The sequence below is a fragment of the Rhinopithecus roxellana genome, unplaced genomic scaffold (assembly GCF_007565055.1).
Source record: "Rhinopithecus roxellana isolate Shanxi Qingling unplaced genomic scaffold, ASM756505v1 contig3615, whole genome shotgun sequence".
Classification (NCBI taxonomy): domain Eukaryota; kingdom Metazoa; phylum Chordata; class Mammalia; order Primates; family Cercopithecidae; genus Rhinopithecus; species Rhinopithecus roxellana.
The window spans coordinates 54398-73292 of record NW_022142599.1 but is presented as its reverse complement, the minus strand read 5'-3'; the positions used below and the strand labels follow the sequence as shown (position 1 = coordinate 73292).

The window sequence follows — 18895 nt, the reverse complement described above, 5'->3', positions numbered from 1 at the left end:
TGAAAGAAAAAACACCTATAACACTTAGTTTCTGCTGTTTTCACTTTCAAAGAATGCACTCAGCCTTCTATAGAGGAGCCAAGAAAGCAGCACAACTCCTGCACAGAAGGGTAAAAACGAATTCTTACAGAACGTCTCTGCTGAATCTCCAAAAGAGTACAACTTAACAGTTTAAAAACCACGTAATCTTGGCTGGGTGTGGTGGCTCACAACTGTAATCCCAGCACTTTGGGAGGCCAAGGCAGGCACATCACAAGGTCAGGAGATCGAGACCATCGTGGCTAACATGGTGAAACCCCATCTCTACTAAAAATACAAAAAAATGAGCTGGGTGTGGTGGCGGTGCCTGTAGTCCCAGCTACTTGGGAGGCTGAGGCAGGAGAATGGCGTGAACCTGGGGGGCGGAGCTTGCAGTGAGCCGAGATCGCGCCACTGTACTCCAGCCTGGGCAACAGGGCGAGACTCTGTCTCAAAAAAACAAAAACAAAAACAAAAACAAAAACCTCACATAATCAAACAAGATGTTTATCACTATACACTACATACCCAAGTTGCAGAGCAAAGCTGGAATAGATGCCGTATACACAAACTGTGTGACAACCTCACATACAGCAGTTAGGTGGTTCATCAGGCCACAGGGCTCCCCATCTGGGGTATGCACGGGACAAAGGAAGCCCCAGGACTCTGGCAGCAGCCTGCGTACTGTGGTGGTCCTCATCTTGGCAAAATCAGCCCCTCTGTGCACGCAGCGGAAATGGGAGAGGTAGCGTATGAAGTTCAGCTTGTCAGCCACAACACAAAGTCCAGAATTTTGTAGGAGGCCAAGACCTTAATAAAACAAAAGTCACTAAAAAATGGGCCATTCTTTTAAAAAACGGAAATTTTTGAGGCTTTGTGATGACAAAACCTCAGAGCACTCTACAGATTACAGAATGAATTATTACAACATTTATTCTCCTAGCTCTGATGAGTGGAAAGAGTTTGCAAAAAATATGTAAAATAATCCCCAGATTTCACAAACTGTATGAGCCCCAACTAGTTCCCTATCTCCTCTATGACCTCCTTTGTGGGAGAACATTAAATGAGTTAATAAAATAGCAAGTAGTTAAATTCATCTGAGAGGGTCAGATACTAGACAAGCAACTAAGAAGGCTAATGAAAGAATCGGCATCAGTAACACGAGTTTTTTTTTTTTTTAAAAAAAAAGGCTGGGCACAGTGGCTAATGCTATAATCCCAGCACTTCAGGAAGGCGAGGTGGGTAGTTCGCCAGAGCTCAAGAGTTCCAGACCAGCCTCAGCAGCATAGCGAAATCCCATCTCAACAAAAAACACAAAAATCAGCCACGTGTGGTGGCTTGTGCCTGTAGTCACAGCTACTCGTGGGGCTGAGGTGGGAGGATCACCTGAGCCTGGGAGGTCAAGGCTGCAGTGAGCCATGATCCTGCCACTGCACTCTAGACTGGGTGACAGACTAAGGCCCTGACTCAAAAAAAAAAAAAAAAAAAAAAAAATTCTGGGTTCCCAATTACCACTTTTTAAGTTTCTAGGGTCATTCTCTTTTTTGTTGAGACAGGGTCTCACTCTGTCACCAAGCTGGAGTGCAGTGGTGCAATCACAGCTCACTGCAGCCTTGACCTCCTAGGCTCAAGCCACCCTCCTACCTTGGCCTCCCAAAGTGTTGGGATTACAGGCATGAGCCACCACACCTGGCCTCTCAGGTCACTCTGAGGCAAGGCAACTGGTTTAGAGACAGGCATGTACAGCAAAACATGCAGAATTCCTGTTAGGTAAGCCTTCCTCAGAGGTCTAAGTGGTCTTTTCATTTTCTAGAAGGAGGCAGAGAAAATGTATTTGGTTATCTGAATTAAATTTTAGCTATACAGACACCTTGTCTAAAGTCCTTCAGACCAATAGTCATCAAAGTCATAGTTATGAGAAATTTACTTTTTTTGGGGGGGGGGGTTTGCTTTTAAAAAGAACCTCTCAAGGACAGGCAAATCTACATTAAGCAAATAGTTTGAAAAACATAACTAAAATGATCTATTTCATTTTACCTGTTTTAGAATGCAGATTCCCAGTAGCAAAAAGGTATTCACATGGTTTTGTAAGGTCTATTCCCATAGTAAAAATCCTCATCAAATTGTCAGTGTTCATGGAAACATTGGTCTTCTGAGCCTTCTTATCAAAAGCTATTTTAATAGACACTAACCAACCTTCCAGTTTTTCCTGAAATAAGAAAAAAAAAATTAATATAAAATAGTATGTGAGCTAGGTGTGGTGGCTCACATCTATAATCCCAGGATTGGGAGGATCGCTTGAGACCAAGAGTTCAACATGAGACTGGGCAAAATGGTGAAACAAAACTCTGTCTCTACAAAAAATTTAAAAATTCGCCAGAAGCGGGTGGGGTGAGGGGGTGGGGCATGCTTGTAGTTCCAGCTACTTGGGAGGATGAGGCAGAAGGATCGCTTGAGTCCAGGAGCCTAAGGCTTCAGGGAGCCACGACTGTGCCACTGCACTCCAGCCTGGGAAACAGGGCAAGACCCTATTCTCAATAAAATAAAATTATTACAAACTTCATATTTATTCCCATGTAATCTGTACAATCTTTAACAAAGGTCCACTAACATACACTGGATATGGAAAACAGCCAAACCAAAAACCTGAAAGAGAGATTTTCAGGTGCAAAAAGGATAGCTCTTCAATGTCATGCCCTCCTTCACCCATTATATTTGTTACACACCTAAAAGCAATCATGTGAACTACACAGCCCATCTTAGTCTATGCTGCCAACACTCACTGAAATGGTTAAAGCAGCCTGCAATTCCAGAATTACAGCTAGATTGAAGGAATGAGTTCTGGTATTCTGCAGCACTGCAGGTTGAATAAGTTAACTATATTTGTTGTATATTTTCTCACTGCAGCCTCAACCTCCTAGGTTCAAGGGATCATCCCGCCTCAACCTCCTGAGTAGGTGGGACCATAGGTATATGCCACCATGCTCGGCTAATTTTTAAATTTTTTTGTAGAGATGGGGGTCTCACTTTGTTGCCTAGGCTGGTCTCAAACTCCTGGGCTCAAGCAATCCTCTTGCCTCGGCTTCCAAAGTGCTGGCATTATAGGCGTGAGCCACCATGCCCAGCCTTATTGTATATTTTCAAAAAGTTAGAAGAGGGGATTTTGAACGTTCACAACACAAAAAAAGGATACATGTTTGAGGTGATGAATGTGTTAACTACTCTGATTTGATCATTATACATTATTTACATACATGGAAATACCACTGCATACCCCATAAATCTGTACAGTTATTGCATGTCAACTAAAAATAAAAGAAAAAAAGACTATACACCATCAGCGCTTCCTATGGGTGGTTCAGAAACCATTGAAAATACCTAAGAGAATGTTTGAAATGGGTTCTCTCCTATATTTGATATTTGGAAGAAAACCTGGAAGAGGTACACAGGTCACTTAATCACTGTATACCTTTTCCAGCAGGCCCCCGAGTCAACACATTAGCCATTGACTATTGATAATCCACCTCTTTAAAGTACCAGTGTTTGAACACTCACACTTGGAAGACCTAACTATTCTTCCAGAAGACAGCACTGGAAGTGCCACGTTTCATTTCTGCATATTCTCTGGCACTGACACTGCATTTAATATCACTGTGGTACAGTAATATTAAATTTTCAGTACTTTGAAGGAATAAATTTTGGAGAGGTGTAGGAAGAAGGAATATATTTTATAAAACGTTACAATGAATCTCACAACTGACTACCCATTAGTAGGATTTGTAAGTACACTGCTAAAAATCTGTAATGTACAGATAAGGGAATTACCAGAGAGTGAAGGAAGTTGTTAGTTCACCCAACAAGGGTGCCAGGATAGGTTTGGTCTTTACCAAGTGAACCTAAAGGATCAAGTCTGAATGGAAGAGCCTGGCATCGCTGCTCTACTTCGGCGCGTTGCTGTTTAGATTCCTTTCTTGAGCCTACTTCTTCCTGTGTCATAAACATTTTTATCAGGTGTACACTGAACAGCTTCATGGTCAAGATGGAGTAAGAAGCCCTGGATCTTGATAACTGATTTGTTTGTGTTCTGCCTTTTTTCATAACTATGTCTACTTCCTTATTTGGGTTTAAAATCAAAACCGGAAAAGCTAACTCAAGTGTTTTATGGTTTATCTATAAATAATACAGAAAATATAGTTGCTATTTTTCAATTTTATATTGCTCGTTTTAATGTAAATACAATGTGAATTTTTAACAGTCTAGAATTCATCTTATGTCATCATGGTCATGTGTCTTCTGAAGATTGTTTTTATTCTCCAAACTCAAAGGTTTAAAAGCTTTAACACAGCTGGTAAGGAAATCAAATACTCAGCAATGAATTCTCTGAAAAAGCCCCAATTTTCCCTTTGTTTCTCCTGTTGCTGAAACAGGTCACCTTAGTAATACCTTGCTACAGAAGACTCATTTCTTTCTTTTTTTTTTTTTTTTTTTTTTTTTTGCTGAGACAGGGTCTTGCTCTGTCACTTAGGCTGGAGTGCACTGGCGTGATCACAGCACACTGCAGCCTCTGTCGCCTGGGCTCAAGCAATCCTCTTACCTCAGCCTGCTGAGTAGCTGGGACTACAGGTGTGGCCCACCAGGCCTAGCTAATTTTTAAAAAAATTATTTGTAGAGACGAGGTTTTGTCTCTGGGCTGTTTGCCCAGATTCGTCTCAAACTCCTGGGCTCAAGTGATCCTCCCACCTTGGCCTCCCAAAGTGCTGGGATTACAGGTGTGAGCCACTGCACCAGGCGTTTTTATCTTTTTTCTTTTGGAGATAAGGTCTTGTTCTGTTGCCCAGGCTAGAGTGCAGTGGCATGATTACCCCTTATTGCAGCCTTGACCTCCTGGGCTCAGGGATCCTCCCACCTCAGCCTCCTGAGTGGCTAGGACCACAGTCATGCACCACCATGCCCAGTTAACAGTTTTTCTTGGAGACAGAGTCTTGCTCTGTCACCCAGGCTGGAGTGCAGTGGTATGATCTCAGCTGTAACCTCCGTCTCCCAGGCTCAAGCAATTCTCCTGCCTCAGCCTCCTGAGTAGCTGGGATTGCAGGAGCATGCCAGCGTGTCCAGCTAATTTTTATATTTTTTGTAGAGACAGGGTTTTGCCATGTTGCCCAGGCTAGTCTTGAACTCCTGAGCTCAGGAGATCCACCCACCTTGGCATCTCAAAGTGCTGGGATTATAGACGTGAGCCACCACACCTGGCCACTGCTAATAGTTTTTATTATTTCTGTAGAGATCTCTGTATGTTGTCCAGGCTGGTCTCAAACTCCTCAGGCTCAAGTTACCCTTCTGCCCTGGCCTCCCAAAGTGCTGGGATTACAGGCACGAGCCACTATACCCCCAGTTTCATTTCTTTTTCTTTTCTTTTTTTTCCTAATTAGGAATTGATGTGGAATAAAGACACATTTCTAAGTATGGAATACAATAAGCCCGCCATGCTTCACTTTAAGGAGATGGGAAATGTAAATTAACCTTTACTTGAAAGGTTAATTTAGTAACAGATTAAATTAATAAGAGAAAACTTACTGCTGCCTGCTTTCAAATTTTGTCAGGAAAATTCTAGGCTGCTGAAATTTTTTAATCTAATTTTATGGACAGGGCAAACAGAAACAAAGATGATTACCTTTCGGGAAGAATGTAAATAAGAATTACTACCTTAGATAAGAAATTAGAAGGCCGGGCATGATAGCTCATGCCTGTAAAGCCAAGGCGGGTGGCTCACTTGAGGTCAGGAGTTTGAGACCAGCCTGGCCAACATGGTGAAATCTTGTCTCTACTAAAAATACAAAAATTAACCAGGCATGGTGGCACGCGCCTGTAATCCTAGATACCTGGGAGGCTGACGCAGGAGAATCGCTTGAACTCGGGAGGTGGAGGTTGCAGTGAGCTGAGATTGTGGCACTGCACTACAGCCTGGGAAACAGAGCAAGACTCTGTCTCAAAAAAAATAAAATAAAATAAAATAAAATAATAAAATAAATAAAATAAAATAGAAGCCAGGCATGGTGGCTCACACCTGTAATCCCAGCACTTTGGGAGGCCGAGGCTGGTGGATCACCTGAGGTCAGGAGTTCGAGACCAGCCTGGTTGACATGGTGGAACCCCATCTCTACTAAAAATACAACATATTACCTCTTAGATTACATCTTTTTGGGGATAAGATGCAAAATATAAAATGCCACTGTATCAATATTCTTATGAAATCATTTTTGTGCCATGCCAACTTTATATATACATCTACAGTCCAATTTCACTACTCACAGTAGTTATGCTCTAGTGAACACTGAATTAACACACATGAAACCACAGATCCTGAGGAGAAATAACAGGGCTGGGTTCCTGCAAGTCTCTGGTCATAACATTCTGGTCAATGGATCAATATACAATCTTGTTTAATGCAAGCTTTTGTTGAAAGGCACCTTATTTAACATACCTTGTTAATAATTAACACTGAACACTAGACAGAACTTCAGTGCTATGCTTACATTATAAATGGCAAAAACTGGCCAGGTGCAGTGGCTCATGTCTCTAATCCTATTACCTTGGGAGGCTGAAATGGGAGGATCACACAAGCCTAGGAGTTTGAGACCAGCCTGTACAACATAGTGGGACCCTGTTTCTACCAAAAAAATTAAAACTTAGCCGGGTGTGGTGGTGAATGTCTATAGTCCCAGCTGCTCAGGAGGCTGAGGTGGAAGGATTGCTTGGCCTGGGAGGTTGAGGCTGAGACCCTGTCTCAAAAAAAAAAGAGAAGTCACCAAGAAGAAGCACGACAATGTGAAAAACATAGCACTGAATACATCTCAAAAAGGACCATCTTTATAGTATGAGCTGAAACAGGAAAGCAGAGCATCACCCTGCCCCACCTCAGCTGGAACATCTGCCTCAGGAGACTCCAATTCTTCACCGCTCTGCTCACGTGTGTGAATAAACATGAAAGCACCGAGTAGTGACATTAGGGTTACAAATGAATTTTAGCCAGTGAGTGAATTCACAAATACAGAATCTACAAATAATGAAGATCAACCATGTGTATGTATATAGGCCATTCGCTTTTTCTCATTAACACTATGACCAAGATTTGATGTGGTCTTTATATAAAAATACTAAGCAAATTTTCAAACCTGGTGTAAGCTAGGATTTTTGATTCCCTTACTGCTAAATGAACAAACAAAAAAGAGACCACACAAAATGCCCAAACTAGAAACTATAAGTATGCAGAAAATAGTACTGCTGGACAAAGTCACACCATTCCACAAGTGGTACCACTGGCCAAGGATGGACATAGCACGCATTTACCTTCAGAAACATAAGGAAGAGCTGACCCGGTGTAAGGACTTCTTGGTTCACTAAACTATCGGGATTGTCCTCCATGCACTCTCCTTTGGCTAAAGCAAAGAGCTTTCGTGTCATGAGACAAAGCATATAAAACTTTTCAGTATTGGATTTCAAGTGGATACAGATGCACTGGCTGTCAAAACAGAAAAAAAAAAAAATTAAAACAATCCAGTTGGTAATACTACTTAATGTTCTATTACACAAGATCCCCAATTCAAGCTTACTTAACTTTAATTAAATAAAATTCAGCATTCAGTTTTTGAGCTGCACTGGCCACATTTGAAGTGCTTATCATGTTGCTTGCGGCTATGTACTGGACAGCACCAGTATGCAGCTGGCTTCTTTAGTAATTATACAGTGGTTATATAAGACAAAGTCCTTGCTTTGGAGAAATAAAGTAACACAATCCCTGCAACTTTCAAACCGTACAGAAATAGAAACGTACATTTGTGTACACAGAAAGTAAAAAAGTAAATGTAAATGAATGAAATGTTCACAATTAGTGAATATAAGAATCCAATATACTATTTGGACATTATTCTGGAAGTCTGAAATGATTTCAAAATAAAAGTTAAAAAGTGCCATAAAATAAAACATGACTACTAAAAAAATACAAGTGAGGAGGGCCACAAAAACAAAGGTAGCCCCCGGCTAGCAAGGACCAGAATTCTACCCCAAAATTCATTCTCATTCCCAAATGACTCACCTGCCCAAACTGCAACCAATACAAAGAACCACTGACAACCCTCCACCCCTCCAAAAACATTTAGGGCAAAGCACACATACTTAAACAGGAACTCCGCAGCTTGCTCATTCGGGTACCAGTCAGGAACATTGAGTTTTACTCTGAAGCATTCACCTAGGTAGTTAAGGACCTGTTTTTGTGTGGAACAACCTTCCTCCATTACAATCCTTAACATCTGAGAAACAGAGTTCCTAAGGAAAGAATCATCCTCTTTTCCTTTGATGAGCTCCTGAAATATCTGATAATCAGAAAAGCTGACAAGTGCCTAGAATAGAAAATAAAAGGTTTAATTGCTCACTAATAACTAAAATATTGTATCTATTCAGCAACAATTATCTTCTCTCATTATTTTTAATACCCAAGTAAAATTAGCACTCTGCTATTGCTGAACCAAAGTAAACTCTCTAAAATAAAGCATTCTTTGTATGATAGCCAGACAGCAATATGGCCTCCAGGGTCCTGACCTCCTGGTGTTCACACACATGTGTGGTTTCCTCCCACGCTGAATCAAGGCTGGGCTGCTTGACCAAGAGAATGTGGTGAAAAAGATGATGGGAGACTCCCAGGACTAGGTCACAAAGGGCACTGCAGCTTTTGTCTTCTGCATCTTCTGCCCTCTATTCTCTCAGCTAACTACGTGGAGGAAGACAGCTGCCTCAAGCAGCCTACAGAAAGGGCCATGTAGAGAGCAACCCCATGAGAAGACCTCCTGCCAACAACCAGCACTGATTTGCCAGCCATGTGAGTGAGCCACCTTGGAAGTCCTCAAAATGACTGCAGTCCTGTCTGACATCTCCATGCAACCTCCTGAGACCCTGGGCCACAACTGCCCAGCCAAAGCACTCCCAAACTCCCGACCCACAGAAACTGTGAGAAAGAAAGGTTTATTGATGTTTTAAGCTATTGAATTTTGAAGTAATTTGTTTTAGAGCAGTAGGTAACTAGTACAGTATTATTTTAACAAGGAGAATCCATCCAATCTGTACAGGATACTACCCCCAGTAAATTTCTTCATAACAAAAGAATGCATTCATTAAGTCATACCTTAAGTGCAAATCCCAAAGGAAGAAAAAACAGTTCTTTCCAGGTAAATAAAGTTCAACATAACAGTGCCATTTTCCAAGTAGTGGAGGTTCATATTGACAGCGGAATGTTCTTCCCTCACACAGTGCATTGAAACTCCTATTGAACCAAACAACAAAAAAATCAGAAACTCATTGGTACTATAATTGTTTCAATCTTTTTTTTTCCTGAACAATCTTACTCTCTTAGACACAATTAAAGCCAAATCACTAAGTTTAGCCACGACTGGCAATCAAAAATGTTTCTAAACCTCAGCAAACGTCCTCTTGCATGCAAAATCTACCCAGATTGAGAAACACTAATGTAAAACAACTGAAGCTATGAATTTAAGCAAACTTTAAAGTTTCCCTCCAGGACAGAATCCACATCTTTTAGCACCTTTTTTCCACCTTAAACTGTGGAGTCTGGTCAAGACATGGTGCTTGATCTAAAGGTTCCAATGAAGAAAAGTGGAATTTTAGATTTTAAGTTTATTTCAGTTTCAGGCAAAGATTGCTAAGACATACTACCATCAACTGATGGAAAAGAAAATGACTAGACATTGGGGCATGCTGTTTTTCTAGGTATAGTATGTATGGCTATCATTAAAGTCTGATTTTTAGCTCAACTGTCAGGACAAATTGTTTCACTGTCAGGGTTACTCAAGAATACAACATGCTGTCAACATGCATTGTCAAAGAGAGTGCTCAAACAGAGGCCAGGTGGCTGGCAGACAGAGAACCTGAGGGGTGTACCACAGTAGCCTGAACCAGAAGACATCCAAGACCCACACTCACCTATGGCCAAGCCAGACTAGCTTTCATCTTCATAAGTAGTAACAAAAACACACACGCTCTTTCAGTTAGCAAAAGTGAAACATAATAGAAAGTTGGTTTTCCACAATGAAATTTTTGTAAATTTTAAAATGCTTATAATGGATAAAAATCATATTCAAGGTGGACAATACCTTGAATATACATATACATATATTATAATGATTTCCACAATCAAACTGATGAAAACATCAATCACCACCCATAGTTATCATTTGTGTGTATGTGTGCACGTGTGTGTGGTTGAGACACTTAAAATTTACTCATCAAATTTTAAGTAAGCAGTACAGTATTACTATCATCGCCAGGCTGTACATCAGATCCCCAGAGCTTATTCATCTTGTAACTGCAAGTCTGTATCCTCTGACTGATATCTCTCCATTTCTTCCTCCATCCCAATTATGAAAACTTAACACAGGAATGCGCAATAGAAAAACAACAAAAAGCAAAAGAAATGCCAGGCACGGTGGCTCATACATGTAATCTCAGCACTTTTGGAGGCTGAGGCAGAAGGACTGCTTGAGTCCAAGAGTTCGAGATCAGACTGGGCAACATGGTGAAACCCCATCTCAACAACAACAACAAAAATACAAAAATTAGCCAGGCATGGTGGCACACGCCTGTGGTCCCAGCTACTTGGAAGGGTGGGGTGGGAGGATCATCTGGGCCTGGGAAAGTCGAGGCTATGGTGAGCTGTGATCACACCACTCTGCCCTCCAGCCTGGGTGACAAAGTGAGACCCTGTCTCAGAAAAAAAAGAAAGAAAGAAAGAAAAAAAGTATCAAAGACTATTTAGATGCATCTACTTAAAAAAAAAAAAAGATTTCAAATTTTCCTTAAAAAACATTCTAATAATCTCCAGAACTTACCATACTGAGTATAACCAGGCCCTCTGGTTTTCCATTTTGGTCTTATCATTGCAATGGGAAAATTTCTCCGAGGCATAATCAACATTCGGATGACTTTTTCAATGCCATTGATTATAAAATAGCCCCCCATTTCCTGCCAAAGAGATGAATTAAAACTTGTTAAACAAAGACACAGGACTAACTGTAGACATGAACCTCATTCCTAGGCAAAGGTAGTACAACACACAGAACAGGAGCACAGAGGCGAAACGTACTACTCACCCCTTAAAAACAGTACACAGACACTGTCTTTGTGTGAATTAACAGTTTTTTCAAGTATATTACAAAGGTCCTAGGGACACAGGAAAAAAGTATGGAAGAAAAACAGGATACCTGTCTCTATCAGACAGACTCAACCTAACTTGCCTTCTGTCCCCTAAAATGACTTCAGTCTTCAAACAACACTAAAAAAAAAACTTACTCCAAAGAGGCGTTGAAAGATAAAAACTGTAACCATTCTGCTTCCATACTCAAGTATGGTTTCCCAAATAAGTTCAAACACTTGACTGTATGAAAGTTTTGGAAACCAGAAATTTGGATTAGCTAAATAGAAAAATATTTTTAATAGCTCTGCTCAATATCACATTTCTGTAATAAAGAGCTACTGTTTACGAATTGCCTACTATGAAACAGGCATATTATACTAGGTACTCTATGTTATCATAATGTTTAATTCCCTTAACAAGGAGTGGGAGAGCTCTTATGCCCATCTGCAGCAGAGGAAACTGAGGCTCAGGGAGATTAACTTCTCCAAACCACAAGACTGATAAGCGGAAGAGCTATCTGACACCAAAACCCTCTTCCCACCACATAACACCATCTACCTATTTAGTAGGCACAGTCTGTACGTCTTGATTACCTCAACTCAACACTGCAAAGCCACCTAATACAGCTGAAAGAAATGATGCAGGGAAGTCATGTAAGTCATTTAATATGAGCACAGAATCTTACTGTTAGCAAAGCAGACATTTTTATTTTTTTAGTGACGGGGTCTCACTCTGTCTCCCAGGCTGGAGTGCAGTGGCACAATCATGGCTCTCTGTAGTCAGGCCTCCTGGGCTCAAGCGATGCTCCTGCCTCAGCCTCCCAATTAGCTGGGACTACAGATCCATGCCACTACATGCCCAGCTAAATAGACATTTTTGATGATAGCTTTGTAGATTAAGACAGCTTGAAAAAAAAAAAATCATGAAAGTATGTCTCTATCATTCAGAAAATTAGGGAAAAATCTACCAGTTCTTCCCCCCAAACAATAATATTCTCTAATTTTATAGCCATTTTTTCATACTGTCTAGTTTGATGGTCATTCAGGGTCATATACTGTATACAGGCAAGATACTGATATCTCTTTCACCTATCCAGAAATTGGAGCAGAGAAAGAAAACACTGACACACTTCTTGTCTTCTTACTCCCAACCCAGGCCTTCTCTACTGTCTCACGCCTAGACGCCCGTGATTACCTCTGCCTCCTCATGGTGCTCAATGAGGGCTTGTGGGGGAAGGCTGTGTAAGTTGCAGAGCTTGGATTTCACCATGATGGGAACATAGCCAAGAAACTGCTTAATGATTCCTTTTGAGATTCCATTCACTGCCCAGCTGATATCGGCCTAAATGAAAATGAGAGAAAAAGTTACTTAATGGAAATATCTGCATTTGCGAGAACAATGAGTATTTTCAAAGACTCAGGAAGAAGATCAATTAAATGATTTTATGCCTTAGATTTAGAAGGTGGGATCTCTTAGATAACGGCACCAAGAAAGCAATTTCTGGCATAAACTTTATTAGGCACCCGCCCTACTCCCAAATATGTGCAGTGCTGAGTCACACAGCGTTACTAGTACTCACTGTCAACTTCCCACGGTAGGTACTCCTTCGACCCCGGCATTCTGCTGGATAAACGCTGACCTCTTTGCAAATGGTCCCTTTTGGAACTGTAGGTGGACTGATAACAGCATCCAGAATAGTAAAAGAGATACGCTCATCTTTGAAAGCAAATTCAAAGGGAGGTATAGCCTGAAATGCAATTCACACGATTAAATTGCTTGCATTTCCAAGGCATTTTTTTCTCTAAGACTCTTCCAAATCTTGTGTGTTCTACAAACATTGATGTCTATGATGCCATCATGACACACCTAAAAAGGACAGTTAAAACTTCACTAAATACTTAAAACCATAATGCATTATTAGTACAAGATTGTTTTGAGTGACTACATGTGTCAGAGACTGTAGCAGGCTCTAGGGATACAGCTGTGAACAGAACAAAATTCCTGTTCTCTGAACCAAGAGCCTTGTGTATTCTTACCTTGTCTATGTGCATAGCAAGACAAATGGGACTGCTGCTAATAGAGCAAGGATATGGAAACATCCTTTAGGATTCAAGACTAGATGCTTAACGTACAATGGCAACGTCATACTGAAGCCAGAGTCATGCAAAGGAAAAGATGGTGGCCAGGCTGGGTTTCCCCTTCCACAGAAGTCACTTCTTCGTACCATTCTGTGGGGGAAGCTTTGCTCTTCTGAGAAAGGGGCATCACCAAGTTCTCCTATATATTAATTACAAGCAACCTCCTAGCCTTTTCTTAGAATAATGATAATGAAAAAATGGTGCCAAGAAAGAATGCCAAGGAGGTATTCCTCCTTCACCCTCACGTGAGTTAACTGACCTTTTCTAAATTTTAAAATTTTATCTAAAGCTGGTATTATTTTAGAAATTCATATTTTATTTAAAAATAAAGGCCAGATGCAGTAGCTCACACTTGTAATCCCAACATTTGGGAGACCGAGGGAGGAGGGCTACTTGAGCCCAGGAGTTTGAGACCAGCTGGGCCACATAAGGAGACCCCATTTCTACAAAAAATAAAAATAAAAAAATTAGCCAGGCATAGTGGTGCGTGCCTGTGGTCCCAGCTACTCAAGAGGTTGAGGTGGGAGGATCACTTGAGCCTGGAAGGTCGAGGCTGCAGTGAGCTACAATCATGCCACTGCATTCCAGCCTAGGTGACAAAGTGAGATCCTGTCTCAAAAAAAAAAAAAAAAAAAAAAGAATGGAGCTTTAAAAAGGAGAGATTAGAAGATTTGCTTTCTCAAGACGCAGGTCCACTATCTAGATCAAAATACAGTGAACTGTTGTTATTCACAATAGTTATGTTCTATACGTTGCCATAAACACTGAATTAGCCAATACTGAACCACTGCTCCTGGGGTAAATACATGGTTAGCTTCCTGAGAGCCTCTGGTCACATTTCATCAACTGATCAATACAGTCTTGTATTATGTGTGTTTCTGTTTAAGGACAGCTTATTTAATATATATTATTGAGTCCGTAACTCATGCCTGAACAAAGCCTATGATTTCGTCCAGTGATCAACACACAACCTTGCATTATGTGTGTTTCTGTTGAAGGACAACTTATTTAATATATATATATAATTGAGTCCGTAACTCATGCCTGAACAAAGCCTATGATTTCATCCACTGATCAATACACAACCTTGCATTATGTCTGCTTCTGTTTAAGGACAACTTATTTAATATATATATAATTGAGTCCCTAACTCATGCCTGAACAAGGCCTATGATTTTGTACACTGATCGATACACAACCTTGCATTATGTGTGCTTCTGTTTAAGGACAGCTTATTTAATATATATTATCGAGTCCCTAACTCATGCCTGAACAAAGCCTATGTTAAATGCATGTGTTAACATTTTCCCCAAAAGGCACAGCACAGCCTTCTTATGCTTAGGAACTTTATACAGAACTTTAATACTTTAATACTTTGCTTGGGGGACACTTTAAACAGCAAAATCACCAACAAAAAGCACAAAACATGGCACTAAATAGATAGTGAAGACAACCTCTGTTTATAGTTTAAGAACTTAAAACAAGAAGGCGGAGCATCACCTTGTTAGATCTCAGCTGGGAAAATGGACACTGAGCAACTCAACTTTTTCGCTTCTTCTGGACATGGTGCTTTTGCAGTAGAAGTAAATTTTAGTGAGTAGGTGAATTTGCAAATATAGAATCCCCAAGTAATAAAAATCAATTGTATTTTGAAAAGACAGACACATAAATTCTGACTCACAGAAAGGAGAAATTCACTCCAAAGAAACTAGGCAAAATTATGTTTTGTAAGTAAAAAATATAACTTTTTTTCCCTTGGCTTTATAAATATTAGTCATTTATGTTACTGTGTTTTACAAAACATTTTCAAATACTATATTATTATAGTACTGGCTAAGCTGTGGCATCATTTTCTATGCAGGGTCAAATTTTCTTCATCTACTTCAACCAAAACAATGTATCACAAGGGACTGAATGCAGAAGCAGACATGAGAATCCAGTTGTCTTTTCATTAAGCCAGACATTAAAAAGATGTTTAATAATTCAATTCATCTAATTTCTTTTTTGCTTTGGAAAATATTTTTCATAAAAATGTTAACATAGAATTGGTTAATTTTTTTTTTAAATTTATTTATTTTTGATACAGAGTCTCACTCTGTCGCCCAGGCTGAAGTGCACTGGTGCATGCAATCTTGGCTCACTGCAACCTCCGCCTCCCGGGTTCAAGCAATTCTTGTGCCTCAGCCTCCCAAGTAGCTGGGAGTACAGACATGTGCCAGCACGCCTGGCTAATTTTTGTATTTTTTAGTAGAGATGGGGTTTCACCAGGTTGGCCAGGCTGGTCTGGATCTCCTGACCTCAAGTGATCCATCTGCCTTGACCTCCCAAAGTGCTGGGATTACAGGCAAGAGCCACCACACCCAGCCAATTGACTTATTTTTAAATGAATTAGTGCTTTTCTAAAATTTCTTAATTTGATTTTTTTTTTTTTTTTTTTTTTAAGACAGGTCTCACTGTTACCGAGGCTGGAGTGCAGTGGCACAATCATAGCTCATTCAAGCCTCAAATTCCTGGGCTCAAGTCATCCTCCCACCTCAGCCTCCCAAGTAGCTGGGACCACAGGTGCACACCACCATGCCCTGCTAATTTTTTAAATATCTGTAGAGATGGGGTTTCACTATGTTACCCAAGCTGGTCTTGAAATCCTGGGCTCAAGTCATCCTTCTGCCTTGGCCTCCCAAAGTCCTGGGATTACAGGTGTGAGCCACTGCACCCGGCCCAATTAACTTTTAATTAGGTATTTTTTCTCACAGACATGATACTGTAAGAATCCAGGCACAATACAAATAACCCCCACCAAGTCTTTCTAAACAATAAATCTTAATGGCTCTCATATTATTTGCCGAACAGAGATCAAGAATCAGACTGGCAATCAAAGCTCTCCACATTATCTCTGTTCCTATCTCTCACAACACAAATCTTACCCAACAAAACCACAGGTAGGGTCCCCTAAGCATGTGACTCTGCTCTACCCTTCCCCTGGACGAAATGTACGTTTCTCACTTCTTGAACTCATCTAATCCCGCCCTTTCTCAAACTCCTGGATTAGTTGCACCGCCCATCTGCTCCCACCGTAGCCCACACAATCCCTTGGCAGAGCAATTCTCAAGAATATTGGCATGGACTGCTTTCATATCTTCACCCCTCCAACCCCCAAACACGACAGGGAGCACTGAAACGCATGAACTGTCTCTTACACGGGACTGCCTCCTCCACATCCTCTGAGCCTAGTGCCTGGAGATACTGGGGATGCTTACTAAACGAAACCTTTCCCCACCATCCTCACCTGAATTCTGCTACCACTACTCTACGCTAATAATGCAATTACACTTCTCGATTCAATCTTTCTTTTAGGACTCATTTATACCTTCCTCAGCACCTGCTTAATTCATAACAAATGACGAGTAGTTTCTCTCTTTAAAGCTCTAAGAGAAGGAAACTGAAGGAGAACCTTGTACATTACACTGTACCTACAAATAAGTTCGGAATCTTTTGAGGTACGTTTTGGAGAGTTAAGTCTTCTAGTGATATAAAGCCGTGTGCATTGTGAATGGTTGGGAAGCACACCCCAGATAAGCCACTTCCTCACTCTCACAGCACCCAGAAACTGTCCAACAAGAAACTACAGTTCGCAATCGCTTTTCAATCCAGAAATCACGAATACATTTCTTAAGACGCCTCGACTACAAGTTCCACGAGGTCCAATTCCGCGTCCTGTTTAACATGTTGTGCTCTCCCGCTTACCCACTGAGCCTGTCAGGATCAAGGAGCACATGCATTTAGGGTCATACTGTGACCTCCCAGCCATCTCCCTGGGATTGGCCTCGCCGAGGCAAGGGCGCCAGCGGACACCGCGCTCACCTGCACCGCGAGGCCGAGACCTTCGTGCATGGCGTAGTTGAAGGACTCCACATGCGCTCGCGTCAGCTCCTGCAACGCTGCCTTTTGCTGTTCCCGCGGGATTCCACCCTGGTACATCTGGTATCAGGTACACCTGATACAGCTGGTATATCAGTACAACACACACATGCACGTTTAAACAATAAATGCATGCATAGACCCAGAAACATACATATGTATCATTTTGATTTTTGAATAATAAATTTTATCTTTCAAACTAAGGATATTTGACTGAGGAGATAACCAAATCCTGTAGATAGGATCTTGATATAATGTTAATAACTTAAACGTTCCAAATTAGTCTTAGAGCAATTATGAAACCGAATCCTTGGTGAGGTCACCCCACTGCTAGCTGGGCCAATGATGTCAGTTTCAGTGGTTGTCTATACTCAGTTTATCACATAAAATCCCAGCTCAGCCTGCACATCTGTTTTTTCTCTGGGACTCATTTTAATTTCCTACCTAAGTTATCATCCAGCTATGCTTGCTCAGCCTCACCCATGCCACCCTCTCTGCCTTTCTACATGTATGGAAGTCCTCTTGAGCAATGCATTACTAAATATTCAGTGTCTGCCTTTTTGGAAGTGGATGCCAATGACTAAATTGCCAACACTGCCTCCTGAAACACTGAGTGAGATATTTTCTTAGTAAACCCTGGGCTCTGTGTGAGAATTGCACACCCTTTGGGACATCGGGAAGACTCTCTGGGCCAGTGTTCAGTGGAAATAGCAGCTAAGGCCTCGGAGAAAACCCTTAGCTTCTGTTGCCCAGGCTGTTGTAGTGAGCTCTGGAGCACCTCACACTCCAGCTGCTTGACAGGGAGTAGACTAGTCTTCAGTAAGTGTCTATTGGGAACTACTGTAGTAGCTCACAAAACTCAGAAGTGGAAAGAATCTGCCCAATTTGCTTTATAATGTATCCGGCCTTCCTCCTTAGCTCATACCCACTGATTAGCAAGAAAAAACAAATTAAATCCCAAACTGGTTTAAGAGCTTAGTACTATCTAATCTGTCCCTAAGATGGCATCTGGGTATGAGGGAGGGAGAAGACAAGAGTGGTTTTCATGCCTTCATGGCATTGGGGTAGGGTAGGCTTTGTGCTGGTCCTGGGGTTACTACTGGTTGATAATCATTGCACTAGTCACTAATCACAACAGCTGCTGGCCTCTCATGATGTGTCTACACCTGGGGAAACGGTGATTTTTTTTTTTTTTTTGTCTTTTTGCTTGGAAAGTGCTTGCAGGGAGCACCAACCAGCTTCCCTCATTGTCTCTGCTTCTCCTCGGCTCTTAATGGCTGAAGACCCTTGGGGAACCACTCCCTTGTGTAGTCACCTCATCCTATCACAAAGGGCACTCACACTACACAGGAACTGAGAGTGCCCCAGGAGAATCAGGACACCCTGAGCAAACACTCTTGCCTAAGCTTGGCTGCCCTATGTTAGCCATGGGACCTTTGCACAAAGTCGCCTCCCAGAATCTCAGACACTTCCCAGCACCCACAAAGAAAGAATTCTGGATGCACATCTGGTCAACCCACTCTAACCCTTTTCTCTTCTTCTTTTTCTTGGAATTGTCCAAGGAGAGACAGACTTTCTTCCCTGACTCTATCCTCCACCCCATTGCTCAATAGTTTAGCCCTCC

At 41.3% G+C, this 18895-nt stretch overlaps 1 pseudogene; it reads right to left on the bottom strand.

Annotated features, from left to right (window-relative positions):
• Positions 1–350: 350 nt before the first annotated feature.
• LOC115895897 lies at positions 351–17259 on the bottom strand (annotated as a pseudogene).
• Between the last annotated feature and the right edge of the window lie 1636 nt (positions 17260–18895).